The following is a 21,815-nucleotide window of genomic DNA, read 5'->3' on the forward strand; positions in this document are numbered from 1 at the left end:
TTCCACTTTCTTGGAATGAACAATAGCCTTTTTTCTTTTTTAATACAGTCACATGCCACACAACCTCTCAGTCAGCGATGGAGGACATACATGGTAGTGATCCCATAAGATTAGTACATATAGCCTAGGTGTGTAGTAGGCTATACCATCTAGGTTTGTGTATGTGCACTCTTGTCTGTGTACACATTGTACACAACAATGAGATTGCCTGTGCATGTCTCAGAATGTATCCCCATTGTTAGGCGGCGCATGACTGTACACTGTCTTTCTGAGAAGAGCTTGAGCTTCATCCCACAAATTCCAATGTGGAGTATTTTTATTGTTATTTAGCTCTAAATATTTTATATTTTCCACTGTGATTTCATCTTTGATCCACAGGTTATTTAGAAGCAAATTGCTTAGTTTTCAAACATTTCGTAATTTTTCTAGCTATATTTTTGTTATTGACTTTTAGCTAAGTTTCATTGTGGCTAGAGAACACTTTCTGCAAGATTTCAGTCCATTAAAACTTGTTGAGACTTGTCTTATGGCCAAACATACGGTCACTTTTTCTAAATATTTCATGTGCAATTAAAAAGAATGTGCATTCTGCAGATGTTGGGTGCCATGCTCTGTATATGTTAATGAAGCCAGTTTTGCTGATACTCTTTTTTTCATATATTCTAAACCCTTTCTATTTTTTTATCTGCTGTTCTATCAATACTGAGATAGGATGTATTAAAATTTCCAAGTATCATTGCGAGTTTGTCTATTTCTTCTTTTATATTTGTCAATTTTTCTTATACATTTTGAGGCTATTTTATAGCTGGGTGAAAACTTAATATTTTGTATCTTCTTGGTGGATTGAATCTTTTATCATTATAAAGAGTACGTCTTTGTAGTTAGTGATGCTTTTTGCCTTAACATCCACTCTATGTGGTTTTAGTATAAAAACACTGACTTTCTTTTGGTTGTTTTTTACACAGCATATTTTTTCTTTTTCCGTTCAAATTTTCTGTAGCCTTATGTTTAGACAGTCTATCCAAAATACTTTACTAAGCCTGACAATCTTTGTTTTTAATTGGAACACTTATTCTGTTTAATTTTATAATATATTCTTATATATTTGTCCTGCTACCTCTATGATCCTTTTAAATTTAGTACTAGATAGTTTATATATTTGGGTACTATTTAAATGGTGTTGTTTACTATATCATTTATGTCTCAGCATTCCCACTCTTGGGTAATTTTGCAGAGAAACTCATGCCCAGGTCCACGAGGGGCCATGCATGAAAATGTACATCATAGGGTGGCAAGAATTTGGAAGAGCTCTGGAGGGAAAACTCCTTCTTGTCCTCATGCAATTACAAGTGTGTGCATCATATCTCACCATCTCCAGACAGAACATTTTATACTCTGAGATAAAAATCAATAACAACAGCTATAGCAAATGACAGGTGTATCTATCTAGTTCTGTTCCCCAAAACAAATGAAAGCCTTAAGCGTATCTCCTATGTTACTGACTGACTGAAGGGAATAAGTCTACCCCTGACTTCGGCTGATGCTGATGTCTGAAGACTGGTGATCACCTTCATGGATAGGAAAATCATAGGAAAGAACAAATACTCTTTTCCCACCATGAGCAGATGAATGAAAGTTTGGTACCATTGGTAACTTTGTACCTTTTCCTTTAAATAGCTGTTGTGATTTTTATTTGAAAAATCAGTTCTCCTAAAGGCTGACTCCTTTGCACCTCTTTGCATGTAAACTTCTGCTTTTCTTTTCTAAATACTCTTGTCTCTGTGTCTTCTCATACAACCCAGGTTTCTATTACTAAGAGTAAACAAGTAAAATGTGGAGGATGCAAAACATGGAACACTGCCATCCGTCACAGAAAACAGGGAGATGCGTATGAGAACACGTATTTTTAAATGATGTTAAGATAAAATTATACAAATATAATTTTCCGTGTTCTAATTTATTTTATCCTTACAGCAATTCTAGATACAAGATTCATGAGGACAGGCATATTGTACCTGGAACAGTGGCTGGCACATAGAAGGCCCTCAATCAATATTTGTGAATGTTTGTTGAATGAGTCCTTGTGGAAGCAGCGAGGATTAAATAACTTGCATAAAGTCACCTTGTGAGTAAGTGGCAGAGCTGGGATTCCAGACACACTCTTACTGGCACCCTCACTGGCTCTGAGTGAGAATGGTATCGCAGTGTCCTGCTTGTGTATATTAAAAATGCACAAACACAAAACAACACCATTGTTTTTCAAAAATAAGACAAATTCAGGGAATTAGGCAAAACATTTTTGAGCGTGTGTGTTTGTGTGTGTGGTGGAGAGGGAAAGGCGAGTCAGGATCATTAATGATGGAAAACAAAATAAAACAGAGGGGCCTGGTTCACCCTGAAGCTGATAGTCATGAGTTGAGGAGTAGGAATAACTCAACTCCTTGCATCTGTGGCCCTCGAATAAATAAATAACAAATTAAAACAACAATAATGATAAATAATGATGATGATGATGATGATGAATGATGAATGGAGGTGAGAAAGTAGAGATAGTGGGTAAAAACAACTCTTCCAAAAAGTTTTGCTCTGAAAGGGAATAAAGAATGGGGCAGTTGGGGCTGGCCCCGTGGCTGAGTGGTTAAGTTCTTGCACTCCACTTCCGCCGCCCAGGGTTTCACCGGTTCGGATCCTGGGCACCGACACGCACCGCTCATCAAGCTGTGCTGAGGTGGCAACCCACAGGCCACAACTAGAAGGACCAACAACTACAATATACAACTATGTACTGGGGGGCTTGGGGGAGAAAAAGAGAAAATAAAATCTTTAAGAAAAAAAAAGAATGGGGCAGTAGAAAGAGGGGAATGGGGATTCAAAGATTTTCTTTTTATTTTTTTAATAACAGCTTTATTGAGATATAATTCACCTACCATACAATTCACTCTTTAAAGTATACAATTCAGTAATTTTTAATATTTTCACAGAGTTGTGCAACCATCACCACAATCAATTTTAGGACATTCTCATGACCCTAAAAGGAGACTCCATTCCCATTAGCAGTCACTCCCTATTTTCCCCAATGCCTTCATTCCTAGACAACCACTAATCTACTTTCTTTCTCTATAGGTTTTCCTATTTGGACAGTACATATAAATGAAATCATATAATATGTCGCCTTTTGTGTCTGGCTTCTTTCACTTAGCATAATTTTCAAGGTTCATCTATGTTGTAGCAGGTATCAATAGTTTGTTTCTTTTAACGCCAAATAATATTCATTGTATGATTACACCACATTTTATTTATCCATTCATCAGTTGATGGACATTTGGGTTGTTTCCACTTTTTGGCTATTGTGAATAATGCTGTTGTGAAATCCATGTACTGGTTTTTGTGTGGACATTTGGTTTCATTTCCCCTTGGTATATATCTAGGAATTTTTGGGTCATATGGTAACTCTATGTTTAGCTTTCTTGAGGAACTAAAACTGTTTTCCAAAGTGGCTGCACCATTATATATCCCCACCGGTAGTGTGAGAGGGTTCCAGTTTCTCTGTATCCTCACCGACACTTGTTATTATCTGTCCTTTTGATTCTAGCCATCCTGGTAGGTGTGATGTGGTATCTGGTTGTGGTTTTGATTGGCATTTCCCTGATGGCTAATGATATTGAGCAGCTTATCATGTGCCTTTTTCTTTTTTTTCTTTTTTTTTTTTTTTAAATTTTATTTTTTCCTTTTTCTCCCCAAAGCCCTCCGGTACATAGTTGTGTATTCTTCGTTGTGGGTCCTTCTAGTTGTGGCATGTGGGACGCTGCCTCAGCGTGGTTTGATGAGCAGTGCCATGTCCGCGCCCAGGATTCGAACTAACGAAACACTGGGCCGCCTGCAGCGGAGCGCGCGAACTTAACCACTCGGCCACGGGGCCAGCCCCATGTGCCTTTTTCTTTTAAAGATGAGTGAAATAAAAGTAAGTTTGTAAAGTGATGCCAATCACCTGGTAAAGGAGAACTTGATGATACGGGAGATACAGGGGACCTCAGCAGGAGCAAAGCCCGGAAGAGGGGAGAGAGGGGAGGAGGTCTAGACCTCAAGCCAAGGGATTGGCTTTGATTAGAGGAGGGATTCTTCAACCCCCCTAACCGGCCTGAAAGAGAGGAGGGTGGGATTCTAGGTTTGCTGATGGGACCATGAGATCATCCCTATCTGAAAGCTTCTATGCTCTCAGTGAGGTATGAGGTGAACTCGTCTGCTGAGGAGGATGCAGTGGCAGAAAGTGTGGAGCGTCTGAGGCAAGAACAAGAAGATAAGAGGTAGTAACCCCAGACAGCAGGTGTGCTGGGTGGCTTTGAGCACCCCAGGTCAGGCTGTGGTCATGAATTTAAAGTGCACGGGTTAGCCCGGTGTGAGATAGTCTCTGGAAACATTCAGTGGCTTGGGCACAGGTGGGGAGAAAGTGGATATAGAGGCTGGGTCAGAGCAGGGTTTTGCCGGGAGGGAAAGGAGAGAGGGAATGGAGGGGCTTTGTGAGGGAGGGTTTATCAGGATGGGCCCTGGGCTCTAAGTTGGAGGAGGAGAGCAGTGAAGACAGGCAGGGCTGCTGAAGAGCGAGACTTGATGAGCCTCAATGTAATCAAAGAATCGCAGCCAAGAGGGTACCGGAGCAGGTGAACTGGAAGGACGGGAAGGTAGTGGGGATATTTTTTTTTATAGACTTTTTTAGAGCAGTTTTAGATCCACAGCAAAACGGGGTGAAAGGACAGAGATTTCCAATATACCCCCTGCCCCCACACTTGCACAGTCTCCCGCATTACTAACATGCCCACCAAACTGGTACATTTGTTGCAATTGGTGAACCTACACTGACACATCTTTATCCGTAGTTTACATTAGGGTTCACTCCCCGTGTTGTACGTTCTCTGGGTTTGGACTGATATATGATGCCATGTGTCCATCATGATGGTAGCATACAGGGTATTTTCACTGCCCTAAAAATCCTCAGTGCTCTGCCCATTCCTGCCTCCCTCCCCACAACCCCTCACCAACCACTGATCTTTTTACTGTCTTGGTAGTTTTGCCTTTTGGAATGTCATATACTTGGGATCACGCAGTATGTAGCCCTTTTGGATTGGTTTCTTTCACTTAGTAACATGCTTTTAAGGTTGCTCCATTTCTTTTCACAACAGAGTTGGGATTTTTGAAAGGGAGATTTCAACGCTGGTGCAGTTCTTGGTGATAACAAAGTCAGAGCTGGCTACAGGAACCTGTGGCTGAAGTGGAGTGGAGGAAAAGGTTGTTGGAAGTGACCCAGAGGCCACGATGTTGGGTGAGTCATCCCCAAGGTCCTGAAGGAGTGAACCATCCCACTGTCAATCACCCTGGGAAGAGAAAACTTCTGAGGCAGGAAACGAGGCCTGGAGTGGGAGCAGCAGAACCGCAGTCTCCTTTCCCTGAGCCTTAGGAAGTCGAGCCCAAACTTTGTGAGGGGTGCAGGGTGACAGGCTCAAGGTGGGCGGTAAGTGCTTTCAAAGCTCTGATGTGGGGAGAGAAAGGCGGGCTATTTCCTGAGTCCAGCAGGCTGGAAGGGGGGCAGGGTGCGTCCAGTAGGGAGACTCCCCTGCTTCTAGCATGGAGGTTCATGTTGGGTTTCTGGATGTGCTGTGATGCCCTTAGCTTCGGCTTTCGGAGAGAAGCTTGTTCAGTGTTACAGTCTGGTTTTTGCTGTCACCGTGGGGAATCCAGGGAAGGGCCTGTGCCTGGCTGGAGGGACGGTGTCAGGCTGGCCAAGGCGGCAGCGCCAACCAGGGAAGAATTCCCAGGAATATGTGGGGGGAAAAGTGGGAGAAAAACAAGTTCCCTGCAGTCAAAGGGGGTCAGGATACGTTCCATGACTTGTTTGTCAATAGAAATGTGGCACTTTTGTTTAGACAAATGCTAGCAAAGCACTTACTTTTTTGTCACCCTGGCATACGATTCTTCCATTCACTGCCACAAATGCCTGTCCCCTCCCTCCTCATCTTCTCTTATTTTGTGGTCTTTTTCCTACAAGGCTGCTGTTGAAGTTCATTTGCATACCATTTCCCCAGTAGACAAAACGAGGGTCGGGAAGGCCCCTCACCCTTCCTGAAGGCCTCCTCTGATATGGCTTTATGTGCCTACTCTGCGACCCTGTCCTCTGTGTGTGTGCCTAACAGCTCGGCATGTAAGGACTCGGGCGTGTGAGCACCCAGGTATGTGAGGACCTGGGTGTGCAAGGACATGGGCGTGTGAAGGCCCATGTGTGTGAGGACCTAGGCACATAAGGATGCAAGGGTGTGAGGACCTGTCTGCTTACCATTTGGGGTTCCACCCCACACGCCTGTGAACATTCTGCAGAGAGCAGCGGCTGGGCCGCTGGTAATGAATCGCCAGGCCCAGGGCCAGGAAGTGGCGTCTGCCCTTTGCCGTAAACTATCAAATGGCACTTTGAACAAAGTTTACGGCCTTGGCTTGGTTCCAGCCTTCTGAGGTCTCAGGCTGTAAATTACCCCAAAGCTGTAGATCCTGCTGGCCTGGCCCCGGCCGCCCTTCGCCCTTCGTGGTGGGCCAAGGGAGGACAGGTCACACCTGGGCTCCCCGCCCTCCCTCTCCCTTGTGTCTGTCAAAATCAAATTGAGAGGAACATTCTGAGTGGCCTTGACAGGAAAAGAAGCTACACAGGGCTGTGTGATTTGCAGTTCAGCTGTTTCGGAGAGATGGCAGGATGGAGAAGGAGGAAGGGAGTGCTAATCTCTGGAACCTTCGGAGGTGTCCAGGTCTGTTTTTAGCCTCTGCTGGTGGGGCTTTCTCATTCTTCTTCTCCTACTTTCAGCTGAATCTCCAGCAGCTGGCCGCCCCCCTCCCTCCTCGCAGGCGGGCTGGGGCCTTTCCTGTTCCCTGGACCAGCTCCAGCTGTCCACAGGACTGTCCTGTGGTGGCCCCACCCGGCTGCCCCTACCACTCTGGGAGAGAGGGTCTGTCTGAGGGAGGCAGTTTGGAATAAGATCGGCTAAAAGCAGAGTTGAGAGAAGGGAAACATTGGATATTAGCATCGCAGGGAAGACCGTGAGGATGAGAAGCCCCGCATAAATCTGCATGGCTAATGAAGTCAGGACAGAGCCGCCGAGAGCCCTGGGACATCAGGTCGAGGACAGTGGGGAGTTGTGAACTTGAGAGGGGGAATACACAGCCAGGGAAACACTCTCAGTCGTTTTGGAGTAAGAGGAAAGGAGGGAGGGGTGGAGAGGGCAGCTGTGATTTCTAACAAGTGAGGGCACAATGAGGTAATTGTCGGCCAATCAGAGTGAAGGATGGAATTAGAGCAGAGGAAAGGGAATATAAAAGACCCCTCGGGACTTGAGAGTGCCGCATTCTTGTGCCCCTTGAGACCCTGTGAGAAGACAGCGGAGAGCACTCGGGAGCCTGTGCGGATTTCAGTGTGCTTGGAAGAATGTTCCTGTGGGGCAGCAGACAGCCGCCCTAGGAAGTGGCCTCTCCCTAGAGGCCTTGCCTCCCTGAACCCCGTCTCAAAGGGCAAGGTTCTTGGCTGAGCCCGTCCATTGGCAGGTGGCTCCCCCTTCCCTCTCCATTTCTCAAGGCGCTGACTCACTGGCAGATGGGACTTCCGAGCTCCTTTGGGAATCCCATCCTTCCCATCCTTGACAGGTGGCCGTCCAGCGTCGACTTGAGCGCTTCCATGAACAGGGAGCACATTACTCACAATGCAGCCATTGTGAATTTGGGGTTATTTTTAGTAAGTTTTTCTTTTATACCAAGAAAAAAATCTGTCTCCCTCTAACTTCTACTGATTTTTCCATCTTAGAGTCACGCAGAATAAATTCGATCACTTTCCAATATGCAAGGCCCATAAACATTTTTAGGATTGCTCTTCTTTCCCAGCAAATCTTCTGCTTTCCAGATAGTTCCAGTTCCTTCACTCCTGTCTCTGGGGAACAACTTCCTGACCACCTGCCTTCCCAGTTGCTCTTCTCTGAGGATGCATCTGTTTTTTGCTTATTTTGTTGTTTATTCATTCATAGCCCCAATTTCTTCCAAAAGAGACTTGAAGGAAAGTCAAGTCCAGCAAAGCATAAATGATAGGCAGGATTATACATGCAATGAGGGAATGGACAGAAAATAAATACAGGAAACATTGGCCCCAAGTGAACATAGCACACAGATATGCACCATTCAGTGCTCTGAACTGGGCTGGATGTAGGCCCTAAATTTGCCTTTGAGCTTACTGGCAACCAAGTCAAAAAGGGAAAGTTACACATGCACAGTTACACAAATCAGCATCCATAGAGCAAACAGGAAACACAGCTATTCCTGGATCTGGAAATGAAAGAAATTTTCCGAGTCTTCCTAAAGAAAAATGCACCCAACGATTTTCTTACACTAGGTTTAATAACAGCCTTACTCAAGCTGTTTCTTATAAAGTCATCTCTTAATGTCGATCTAGGTCTTAACTCCAAAGTACAATTGCAATAACAGCGTACACTCCAGTTTGTTAACGTGCCTCTTAAAATATGGCAATAAAATATTTCAAACTCAATCTGACCAAAGAAAATTACAATGAGCTATTTCTGCTTGTTTTGTGACACTTTATTTCTTTTTTTTTTTTTGAGGAAGATTGGCCCTGAGCTAACTACTACCAGTCCTCCTCTTTTTGCTGAGGAAGGCTGGCCCTGAGCTAACATCCGTGCCCGTCTTCCTCTACTTTGTATGTGGGATGCCTACCACAGCATGGCGTGCCAATCGGTGCCATGTCTGCACCCGGGATCCGAAACGGCGAACCCCGGGCCGCTGAGAAGCAGAACGTGCGAACTTAACCACTGCACCACCAGGCCGGCCCCAGGCCACTTTATTTCTATGAACGCAGCCTACAGTTGCCTTAGCTTGCTGGGCAGCAACACTGCTCTTGATTCTCTGAGGTGGTCTACTCGAGCCGGTTCCTGCCGCTGTGACAGGAACTGAATTTCAGCCAAGTTGTCATCTTTTAACTTGCGCAATTGATTTTTTGAACTTAAGTGCAGGACTATATTGTTTATCACTACAAAATTCCATCTTGTTAGAGTCACTCCCATTTGTTCTATCCTGTTGATGGACTTTGATTTGGATTACATCAGCCAATATACTGTATTTCATCAAATACAAGACTCTTTTAATTGTAAGATAGACCGTTTTTAAAAGATTTACCACGAAGAAGAGATATTGCCAATTTAATTATGACATGCAATTGATTGTGTGATGCATCTGATTTTAGACATGCTAAAATGTGCCTCCTAGAATTAGTGAAATATGGTATCAATAAATTCACATTCTGTCATTTGCAATTTGGTAATCATATTCTCCACGGCACCATTTATTGGGAGGTCATAAAATGCAGCCACTGATGAGAATGTTAAACTGGCCAGGGCCAAGGAGAGGGAGTCTGGTGGACTTCTACAGGGAGCTCAGGTTTGCTTGTTCATTTGTTTGTATACTCACTCATCAAATAAATAGTAATTTATCCAGTGAATGCACAAAGGACTCAGGTTACAAAAATGAAGAAGACCTGGTCCCTTCAATCCCAATCTGGGTTTCACGCCTTAATCTGTGAAGGCACACTCTCTGGGCCTGGCTGTTCAGGCCCCTCAGAATCCCCTTAACTGAACTATTATCCACATCGGAACTTGAGGCTCAGTCAGGAAGGGCGACTGGAGGAGGACGGGACAGAGCAGGGAAGAGGCCAGGACCTAGGACCAGGGCTGGGGACACGGCCGGGTGGCAGGGATAGGGAAGTGAGTAAGTAAGGAGGTCACAACGCCTGAAGTGGGGGTGAGTTCAGTCACGGCCGGGAAATAGTTAGACTCAGGGTTTCCATCAGGAAGAACAGAAGCTAGACCAGAGATGCTATGGCCGTCAATCCTCAGGGTCAGGTAGATGGGCAGGCAGGTGACATCCAGAGGTCTGAGCATGTATGGGACATACAGTAGAATAGGGCACCGAGGGTCTGCAGCCTGTGCTTTGCTTCTGGACAGGATCAGGGCACCAAGAGGTGTAACCAGTCAGGTCTAAGGACCAAGTTCCACATTGTGGACTGTTCTCTGAGCTTCCACGGGGTGGAGTCATGGGGAGGTGGACAGGTGTGCGGAGAGACTTCCTCCTCAGAGGCAGTGGGAGCTCAGGCCTGGGCTCAGTGTGGAGCAGGGGGAGATGGACCCAGGCTGCTCACAGGCAGCCGAGAAGTCAAGGAGGGACCGCCGGGGAGCAGGCAGGGGAGAACACAGGAACAATGCCTGCTTCGGAGATGAGGTCTGAGGAGGTGAGTGCCTCCCTGATGCCTGGCTCAGGAGGCAGATAGAGCGCTGAGGTCTCTGACATGTGGGAATGAGTCAGGAATTGGCTCAGGGCAGAATGGGCTGGTAGGTGACAACATGGGCGCACACAGCTGTGAGGACCCGGGGAAGGCAGAGGCAGAGGGAACAGGCAGTGAGTTCTCAAGTCAATCACTTTTTCATCCATCCTTTAAGATAATCAATGAACATTGCTTTATTAAGCAACTATTCCCTGCAAGGGATAGGATGGGTGCAGCTGATGGAAGGCACTTAAGCATAATCTCTGATTAAGAATCTCAGTGTCTGATGAGGAAGGTAAGATGCGAACTCAAATACTTTTTAGTCTTTAGGATGCAGACTTACGTGGCTGCAACGTAGAAGGAGGCTCAGCAATCTCTATGAAGGGCCCCCACGCCACGTGGGACCACAGTGCAGTCTCTCTCTCCTAATGCCACAGCGCTTCTGCCACCCTGGCCTGCTGCTCTCATCTGTTGCTTCAGGGTCTCCTCCATGTCTCTGCTCTAAGCTTGGGGATCTTAGTGATCGATAATGTGGACCAGACAGAAAGAGAGAGCAAGTCAAGGATCAAATGTATTGAATGCTTGTTACATACCAGACCCCAGGCCAGAAGCCATGGGGGCACAAAGATGTGACATACATTGCCACCGTCTACAGTGACTTACAATTAGATAGACCTCTTTTCGTATTTAAAAATGTGAAGTCAGTCTTACTGGGACAAAAAGTTTACCCTTTCTATTTTTTACTCATTTTAGTAAAAAATGAGTTCATAACAGTGGCTTAGAATAATAATTATAAATTGAATGTAGAACATTGGTTTACTCATATGTCCATGTTAAATAGAAATACAACCAATTCTGGCCAATTGCAACTTAACCCTGAATGCAGCAAAGTGCCGGTGTTCGTGTGTTGGAATAGCTTCATTGTTTGCGCTAACTCAGACGTGCCTCAGACACACCTGTGAGCCGGTAGTGCCCTCTCACTTTGAAGGGGGCCTCTTACCGACATCCCCTGCCTCTGACTTGGGGTTTTTGCTTCTAAGAGAAAATGAGATACAAGACCTAATTAAGTCGTGAGTTTAGACACAAACTTTAAAAGGGTAGGGATTCTTATAATCACATTAAAGTCTATTATTAGATAAGCCTGAAACTTACAGAGCATTTTCTCTGCTGAGCCAAACTTAGATTGAAATGTGGAAATAGGTGATCAAGATCTGGGCTTTTGTACTTTTCTGTGAGGGCAAGACACAGGCCTCAGCCCTGGAGATTCTTCACAGGGACCTCACAAAACAGGCCTCAGCCAGTGGAGATAATGGTGACATTAGTGACAAGAATGTATTGCACCTCCTGGGGCCGGGAGCTGCGCCAGATGCTGGGAACGCAGGAGTAAATCGCAGCAGCCAAGTGATGGCCGGGTGCCGTGCTAAGCGCTCCGCATGTGTTCCTGCATTCAACCCTCACAGCACCCCTGTGCGCTGGGTATTATTACCATCCCAGGTGAGAGAGAGTGAAGTCACCCGCCCAGATCCAGGCTCGAGCTAACAAACACAGCCAGGATTCAAACTGCTCCAGACCCTCCACCCTTAACCAGTGATTTTAAGGGCCCTGAGATTACCTCTTCCTTTGCCCAATTTTCCAGGTCCCAGGACTTCAATTGCAAGGTTGGTGAGGTGAGCTGATAACCTGATCCGTATCGAAAGCCTAATCCACGCCTCCATTTGGTCACAGATGTAAAAACCAGGGAAACCACTTTCCTAACTCCTTCTGCTAGATAGTGTTCCCTGAGTCGGCTTGGGCTGCTTTAACCAAGTACATAGACTAGGTAGCTTATAAACAACAAGAATTTATTTCTCACAGTTCTGGAGGCTGGAAGTTCACGATCAGGGTGCCAGCATGGTCAGTTCTGGGGAGAGCCCTCTCCCAGGGTGCAGACGGCAAACTTCTCACAGCATCCTCACATGGTGAAAGAGAGTGAGCTAGCTCCCTGGGCTTTTCTTATAAGGGCACTCATCCCATTCATGAGGGCTCCGCCCTCATGACCTAACTACCTCCCAAAGGCCCCGCCTCCAAATACCATCACACTGGGGAGCAGATTTCAACATCTGAATTTTGGAGGAAGACAAATATTCAGCCTGTAACACTATCAATGAAGGAGTTGGGAACAAGATGCATGATCGGGGTCCCAGGAATCAGGAGGGTGGAAAGTCAAGGGTTGCCATGGGAGAGCAGGGAGAAGTGTACAGGTTCTGTTGAGATATTCTTGGCTTCTTTTGTCTTTCTTTTTTGATTTGGATTCTGTCCTCATCCCAGGTCTATCACACTGAAGATGCTAGAACAGCAAACTAAGACAGAGATGGAGCCCGTTGAGCTTGTCTGTTCCCTGCTCCTTCCCCAGGAATAGTGACATTTGGAAATCATAACCCCTTGACAAACAATAGAACACCAATTTTAAAAAGCAACACACAGGCACAAAGTGTTAGTGACTTTCTGTAATGCGACATGATTGGCTTAGTGAGGGCTGGGGCTTAGACACCATTGGGAAGAGCAGTTAAATGCCGTCCTTCCCCAACATATCCACGGGCACTTGGGCCTCCCTTCCGCCTGTCTCTGGATCTGTTAATTTAGGTATGGGATTTATTAAGTAGGGGAGAGTCTTCTCTTGGGAGAAGAGGATTGGGACCTTGGCCTCTCCCTCCACCACACCCACTGTGAAGTTCAAAAATATAAACATGTGTCCATGGACTTGGGTGGCTCTGACTGAGGCCAGAGTAAAGGAACTAACTATGGTGGCTCCTGAGGGTCAATGTCCCTTCAAGGAGGAGAGGATCTGCACTAGATGTTACCGCGCCTGTCCAAGTATACACTGAAGGAAATGTAAGTGCATATTGAAAAAAATAATGCCTTCATTGTGCAGACGGTGGGCTTTGAGGACTGACAGTTCTACATTTGATTTGTGGCTCTATGTCTTTCAGCAAATTACCCACCTCTGTCTAAACCTCATCTCTAAATGGGAATTATAATAATAATTGCGTAACTCCTAAATTGTTATTGGAAATAAATATGAAATAATTCATGTAAAGTACTGAGCGCCATATCTGGTACACAGTAAGCGCTCAACACATGTTGTATAGGAAACCACTAAGTATACGTATATCACTAAAGAGCTGACTCACTTGGACTTCCGGCAGTTTCATTGTGAGACAATCCTCATTGACTTGAAGTCTGAGGTCTTCATCATATGTAGGGGATCCATCTTCACCCAAGACAGTGGCTAATTCCTGCAGCAGAGGCAGTAGAAACAAGAGGCGCTGGGGAGGTAGAGGGAGGTATCCAGCTGGGTTCCATATTTGCAGGACCGCTGAGCTTCATTATGTTGTCTTGCACACCAGTGACCGCCACCACGGATGGAATGGTGGCGTGGGAGGCATGTGAGACCAGCAGGTGGGGCCATCAGGAGGGAGTGCAGAGAGAACAACCACAGAAAGCCATGGAGCGCAGCCCCTCCCGTGTGGGGTGAATGCAAGTTCCTGCTCTCCCAGCAGGGGGCAGTAAGTGACGAGGACAGGCATTTAACTCAGGAGACTCGGTAATACTTGGAAAGAGCAACTCTGGAAAACAGTGAATTTCTTATTAATTTGGGATGCAGCAGTTAAGAGTGATAATCTGGGTATTAAAGTAAATGTAACTTTATTTTACAGTCACAAGCTGGTGGGGCCAGAGCACTTGAGTTATAATAAATCTACAACATTGATGAATTTTAATAAAGGGTTTAAACAATTACAACAGAATGAATGCAAATTGCAAAAGTAGCTTATGAAAATATTTCAGCCTCACCCATAGAAAGAACTGTAAATTTAAACATGATAACATTTTTAAATCTGTCAAATTATCAAAAATTAAAAAAAAATTTAACTTCTGACTAGTTTGAAGAACTTTTATGCCTTGAACCCTGTTCATACATTATCTCATTCAGTCTTAATAATCCTAAAGTAGTCCTAAGTGTCAATTCCATGTTATGAACGAAGAAAGTGAGTGTCCAAGAGACTGAGTGATATAAAGAGGTCGTTTTAAATATATACATTGATGTCCTCTCCCTCCTGAGAGGCTGCTAACATGATAGATAATTCCTTGTTGTGGGAGCTGTCCTGTGCGTTGTAGCATGTTTAGCAGCATCCCTGGTCTCTACCCACTGGATGCTGGTAGCAGCCTTTCTTCCTGGTTGTGACAACCAAAAATGTCTGCAGATATCACCAAATGTTCCCGGGAGCATTGGGATAAGGGCTATCTGAGGGTGAGGAATCCCAACAAAATTTTTGAAGAGTGGTGTTTGATGGAGCAGGCTGGAGGAAACAGCCCAGTGTGCCCACAGAGCCACCGTGGGATGCAGAACAGGTGAGGCTGGCTGGGCCCGCAGCTCCTCAAGCTTGGAGACTGCAGGCACCAAAGAGGGCAGAAGACGGTTGGAGAATGAAAAACCAGAGGAGTCATCAGCAGTCTGTTTACAGAACAATACGATTCCTGATCCATCTGGAAGCAGGAACATGAAGAACTTTGGCAGAGAGATCTTCAGGAAAATGAGGAACTGAATAGAATATCTGATATAATGGTGCATTTAAAGAAAATGTGAACGGTGACAAAAGAAGATAATGCAAGAAGAAAAGGGCGATTAGAAATGCCAGCCCAAACAAAAAGTGACAGGAATGTAAACATAATATTAGTACACAATGTGGATCTGTGTTGAATAGCAGTTATAATTTATTCTTATGTTAATCATAACAATAATTATTAATAAATACATTAATGACAATCACAGTGAGATATTGTTATATTACTTCATAATTAATTGTTGATATATTATCGGTTAAACTAAACACAGTAGTCTAAGTTGATGGGAGGATGTGGCAATGTAAACTGGGGATGAGAGGGTGAGTGTAAGGGAGCTAAAGCCTGATCTGTCGCAGCAGTAAGTGAGTAGATAACGTCTACAATTTCAAAATTGTAGAATAAACATATTATTGGTGATGAGCATCTAAAATAATAGTTAAAAAGTTAAGAGTGGGTTGCCTCTGGGCTGTGGACAGGAGGCAGAGCATAATGAGTCAGGGGACTAGTGTTTTTTATTGTGTCTTTTGATAATATTTATTTTGAAAACAACACACATGTATCATTTTGATTAAACTATTTATAAGATCCAGACCCGTTGAAACTTCAGTGGAAGGAGCACTCTCATTTCTTGTTGGTACAAGTATGTATTGAGACGACTTTTTGGGAAAATCGAGTAACAACTATCTAGAGCCTTAAAATATCCATTAGCTCTAGGAAAGTATCCTTAGGAAGAAGCTAGAAAATATGGGCCAAAATTTATCTATAAAGCTGCATATCATGTTATTTGTAACAGCAAAAAGTTGGAAACAATGTCAAGATCCATCAATTGGGGAGTGGCTAAATGAACGTACAACTAATGTTACACAACCTTTAAAAGTGTGCACGAAGAACTTTAGTTACTTGGAGACACGCTCATGAAATGTTAAGTGAAAAAAAGCAGGGTACACAACTAGCTAAAGGCCTTATCTCAACCATGTAAAACACATAAATGCAGAAGAAAAGACTAGACAGAAATATACAAATGTATTAACACTGTGTATTTCTGGGATTACAGTAAATTTTATTTTCTTCTCAATTTTCTGTTTTCTTCAGTTAGCATATATTACTTTCATAAGGAGAAAGAACATTAATGTTATTGTTTTAAAAGAAAAGGAAATAATCTTGAGCACAAAATACTTTGCTACAGAGCAAAACCTGCCGCTGTGCGGCTAAGGCCTCGAGGGTAGAAGGTGGATGCTGCTGTTCGTTACCTGCTTCGGGCCTTCCTGGAACTGCTGAAGGTTGATTTCCCACTTTACAGTCAGCTAGAGATTAGGAATGGAACAAAAGACTAATGCAGAGTTTCACTTTGCATAATTGGTTTAGCTCATCAGGGCCTTCATTTTGATCCACAGTCAAATGGAGGCAGTAACATTCGTTGTCACTTGCCTGTGTCTGAATCTGTGGAGCTAATCATAGGAATCTATGAATTCTTAGACTCTTTTCCTTCACTTTAGGGTAGGGAATAACACATGGACGATGGTACTTTCATTTATGGCTATTTAGGCCAACTAGCTAGGCTTAAGCAGGTAGGGCTAAAAAGCAAGCAAACAAATGACGTTACTTATGTGAGAGTCATTTTTAATGATCTTTTTCCTAATAAAATGTAGGTTTTCACCAAAATGCCAAATCAAAATATTCTGTCACTGATTAATAACACAAAACTTGAGTTGTTAATCATCTGAGAAACGTGTTTAAAATGCCGACTAGTTGGCCTAAACCGCAGAGCCTGATGCGTAAAATCCGGGGGGGGCTCAAGAATCTGCATTTTCAACAAATACCGTAAGTTGATTTTGATGCTTGTGTTCCCACGACCAGTCTCCAACAGTTACAGAGTAAGGTTTGAAGAATTCCATACCCATGGATGTAAATTACACACCCTTCCACATTCAAAATTGTTTCTTATTAATCACTGCTTAATCTAACTAGTTTTCTATAATTTGTAAATAAATATTTAAACTTTCAATAAAAGGTTGGTGAGTTAAACATAGGGAATTGAAGGACATAGTTGTCTTCATCTCACCTGAAATTCCAATAAAGTGACAGTAAATGGATTTTTGTGAAAGTCATAAATCCACAAGAACAAAGAAAAACAGGAGAAAAGATGACACTAGGAGAGAGATGTAAACAAAATTTTGGAAGTTGTAAAGTGGATGGACGAGTGGTAAATGATGTAGCAGTGTGGAAGAAGCAGCCATCTCCATGTGCAGTGGGGGAAGCGAGAACGAGAACCAGTTTGTTCAAATGGGCCTCATAGAGGCTCGGAGATCAGAGGTACCAGAAGTCTCTGAACTTGGGGATGTGGAGTGGGGCCGAAAAAAGGAGCATCGATTCACAGTCCATGTAAGTAGCAGCCAGAGTGCAGGTCTCTTCCCCTGTTCCACCAGGAGACAGATTTATGCTCAAGAAACTGACAAAGAGGCTTAAACTCAGGGATACCAGGTCAGTGAAGGGGAGGTGTGCCTATTATCAGTTTATTGCCTCTTACTTCCAAATGCATCCTGCTTTGCCTTGATACTGGAGCTGGACCCTATGAACATTTCTTCTTTGCTGACTGGCTTGATATTAGGCTTTGTCAATAGAAGGTTCTAGAGTGACACTACAAGGTGATGAAGCAGGAAAGTACTCACTTCCCTTCTGGTTCTGCTTCTCCTACTGTTTCCTTCAGTGAGGGAGTCAGTGGATTGAGGTGGGAGGCCTGGTGGTGCTTGCCTCAGCAACCCTCATGACCAGCTCCAGCCACACTCAGCCCATGCTCTCTGTCTGCCGGGCAGCCACTTCCATGGCAGCTCCAGCTAGGCCCTCGGGAGGTAGTCTCCCCACCTGATGGCCATTTCCACAGCAGTTCTGCCCATTTACACCCTGTGCGGTGGTAGGCCACTTGTACAGATCATCTCTGGCAGCTGCCCTCTGGCAGGTCTCTTTGCCCCGTGTAGGCTGCATGTGCCTGTAGCAGCTATGTTCTCTTTGAGGAGATCTACTCTCGGCCTCGATTGTGTGATGGGGAGCAGGCAGCAGCGTGCATCCCTTAGTTCTTAGTCCCATTTCCTTTGTGACCCACTCTCCCTCAGTCTAAACGGCCGAAAAGTCCTAACTGCTTTTTTTGTTCTTTTTTTGCTACTTCTGGAGCTTTTAGAGGCCCTTTTTTTTTCCTTTAGTAGTTAACCACTTTTTACCAGCTAATATTTCTTTACATTAAATTTCCCTCTGTTCCAATTGCTGCTCTGGTTTCTGTCGTTTGATATAGTTGCACGCATTTAAAAATGGGGATTAAGTGAAAATCTTCATCATATTTGAAGATGAGATTCACAGTTTCCTTCCTTCTTTGACTCTTGAAACACTAGCCTCCAGGATTATATCCCTCAGGCAGGAGGATTCCTCCATAAAGAAACTGACCGACCCAAGAGAAAAGACTTACAACACTGACACTTTGAGGTTATACAACCAAATGGCCAGCCCCCACCTCCCAGCCCTTCAGTGAAGCCCGTTGGTCAGCAAACTCTACTTGTGCACATAATCAGCTTTTTGTTTCTTAGTCATAAATGTTAATGGACAGCTAAGAATTACCAGGTGTCTGTGGAAAGTTTTCACCATGAAAGACAGTTTTCGTAACAAAATTTTGGTAACAAAGAAGCAGAAAAAAAAAATTAAAAGAAAACATCCTAGTTTTAATATCATCTGAGGCATGAGATATTGTATCCAAAAGGGAAAAAAAACATAAAATGAGCATTTGGAAAATGGAAAAGAGACCTTGGAAATTATAATTATGATAATCAAATTAAAAGCTCAACAGAAGATTGGAAGATAAAGTGGAGGAAATCCCCTAGAAATTAACTAAAAAGACAAAGATATGGAAAAATACAAAAATTAGAGCAACAATGCAAGACATGTAATTATACTAATAGGCGTTCTAGAAAGAGACAACATAGAAAATGAAATAAGAAATTTTTCAAGAAAATCTCCTGGGCCTGAAGGACATGAGTTTTCCTGTTGAAAAGGACCCTCTGAGCTCCCAGAACAATGACACAAAGACACATCATTGAGAACTTTTAAACAATCTGGTGAAAGATAGGATCCTAAAATCAGAAAGCTGGTAGACTTCTAATCAACAACACTAGAAGCTAGAATACAGTGGAGGAATGCCTTCACACTTCTGGGGAGAATGATTAACAACGTGGAATTCTATCCCCAGCCAAACTATCAATCAAGTGTGAGGGCAGGATAAACACGTTTTCAGACATCGAGTCTCATACATTTTGCTCCCTTATGCCATTCCTAGGAGGCTACTGGGGAACGTGCTTCATCAAACCAAGAAGCAGGAAAATATGAAAGCTGTGAAACAAGGTATCCAACATAGGAGAGAAGCAAGGAGAAGTCTCAGAGGACACCTATACAGCAGGAGAGGAGGATAGAGAACTCCAAAGGGATGTCTCAAAAAAGGAAATGAAAATGATAGGTTACCTTACATGTTTACCTTGCCAAAAGGAGTTTTAAAACTTTGCCGGAGAGTTTAGAGGAAGTTAGTTATAGAGCAAATAAAAATACACAGTAATAATTTCCAGGACACTTTTTAAAAAGCAATGTAAGAAAGGAAATTAATCACAGTACAATTTGTGGCTCAGGTATGAATAATAGGTGGTCATAATAATGTAGACACTGAATATTGATTTTTTAAACCAAAAATCATGCTGAAAACCGTACTACAAGGATGGAGTGAGAAGAAAGCTTGTGTGGGTGTGTTGGAGGGGGAGGTGGTTGTAAGATAGTTAAATCCTCATTCTCCACAGTAGGAAGGCCATAGATAATACCCAAACTTGAAAAATCCAAAAATATTAGGTATAAGATGTATATCAATATGGATATAAATATCAGAAGAAATGTCTGAAAGAGTTGGAAATGGTTCCCCATAGGGAATACAACTACGGGTATAGAAAAGAGGGAAGCAAGAGACTGCCCTTCTTTACTGAAAGCCTTTTAACATCTGTTGAGTTTTAGTAGCCTGTACCAGTATGAAGTGAATCAATAATTAAATATGAAAACATAGAATTCCAATGACTTGAAAGCCATCACTATTATTTGTGCTATTTTTGAGGCATCATGTTGGGGGTCCCCAAGACCACCCCCACATTTGGTGATTTGATAGGAGGACTCATAGGATTCAGGATATAGTTGTACTCATGGCTATGATTTATTACAGTTAAAGGATGCAAAGTCAAGTCAGCAAAGGGAAAAGGAGCATGGGCAAAGCCCAGAGGACACCAGGCACAAACTTCTGAGAGTCCTCTCCCAGTGGAGTCACACAAAACACTTTTAATTCTTCCAGCAATGACTTTGACAACACATGTGAAATGTTATCTACCGGGGAAACTCCTTAGAGGCTCTGTGTTCAAGGTTCTTATTGGGGGCTGGTCATGTAGACACCCTCTGCCTAGTGCCTAGAGCAATTCCAGACTCCCAGAAGGAAGGCAGGTGTTCAGCACAAGCCACATTGTTTATATAAACAGTTGAGGCACAGTGAACCACCCTTATCAGTTAGGGAAAGGTTTATATCAGCCTGGGGGACTGTTTACCGTTCAAATTCCCAGATCCCAGTCAACAGCCCACCTTGCAAAGCAGGTCTTTCCAGGGATAGCAGTCTTAGGCTGCTATGTTAACTCTTTTCTGCACAGGCATTAAAAGACTTTACAAATATTCATATAACCTGTTAGAAAAGTGCTGAGTGAATTGGAAAGACCCTGCCTGGAATGAAAGTCAGTCATGAGATCCGAGTTCAAATCTCACACAGGGCACCTCAGTGGTCATGTGACATTGGGAGAGAAACTGAGACCATCTGAGGCTTACTTTTTCCATAGGGCTAATGGAAAGTTTGAAGGATATTATACATAGAAATGGGTGCTCAGGAAATGGTGTTGATTGTTTAAAGTTTTGTGATTTTTGCCTACTGAGTTTTCTCCCCTTTAGACTTCAGCCTTTACTTCTCACTCAGCCTCTCCTGCAGTGTTTTTGCATTAAATAAATATGTTCTACTCCAAGGAGTTTTAAAACATTTCCTTCACATAGTTTGTCTTAGCCACTCTTCATGTGTGCTTATCAGCAAGAGGTCGTACAGCCTCCCCAGCTCTGGGTAAAACCCTTTGATGGGCCCCTTACCAAGAGAAACCACATCAGTGTAACCAGCGTTGAGTGGGTTCCCCAGTGGGCGACTCCGGCAGCTTTCGTCCGTATGTCTCTGCTTTGCTTTCGTTCACAGCCACTCCCTCCAGGGCTGGAGGATGAAGAATGATTCACCTATTTTCTCCTTTCCTTACTTGCCCACACTGTAGCCCTCAAGGAATGATTCTGTGCAAAACCCAGGGAGCCCATTGACTCAGTTACCATTGTCCACTCTCCATTTGTCCCTGTCTTCCCTCCCTAAATCCACTGGTGTCTGACCATCTGCTCTGAAGTGACTCAACACAAATCCTTGGCACAGTGGCACGTTGTCCACCTAGCCCTCAAAGTCTATTTTCTATATCATAGGACTGTGCTGACGATTATGTGAGACGAGGAATATGGAAGTGTCCTAGCAAATATAAAATGTTCTGTAAATGATGAACGTCATTTTATCATGCAGTTTTAGAATTCTGCAGATCTACCTATTAAATGACAATTATTTACACATGAAGCGCCCAATATGATACAGTCAGTGTCCTAAAATCCCGAAGACTTCGTAACTAAAGTTTATTTCACTGTTTTCAAAATGTCCTTTTTAGCAATAAGTATTTTTTAACTAATTTAAATTCTTGGTCAGAATCCCTAATATTTTATCCATTTACATTTTTAAAAT

General features: G+C 43.6%; 1 long non-coding RNA gene across 1 annotated transcript in view; it reads left to right on the forward strand.

The window, feature by feature from the left end:
* LOC103557243 (uncharacterized) overlaps positions 1-21,815 on the forward strand; it is an 84,171-nt gene that overhangs the window by 8,890 nt on the left and 53,466 nt on the right. The window contains exon 4 of the long non-coding RNA XR_546417.2: positions 5,178-5,317. This is a non-coding gene — a long non-coding RNA (uncharacterized lncRNA). The remainder of the gene's footprint in view (positions 1-5,177; positions 5,318-21,815) is intronic.

Source organism: Equus przewalskii, unplaced genomic scaffold (genome assembly GCF_037783145.1).
Source record: "Equus przewalskii isolate Varuska unplaced genomic scaffold, EquPr2 ChrUn-13, whole genome shotgun sequence".
Classification (NCBI taxonomy): Eukaryota; Metazoa; Chordata; class Mammalia; order Perissodactyla; family Equidae; genus Equus; species Equus przewalskii.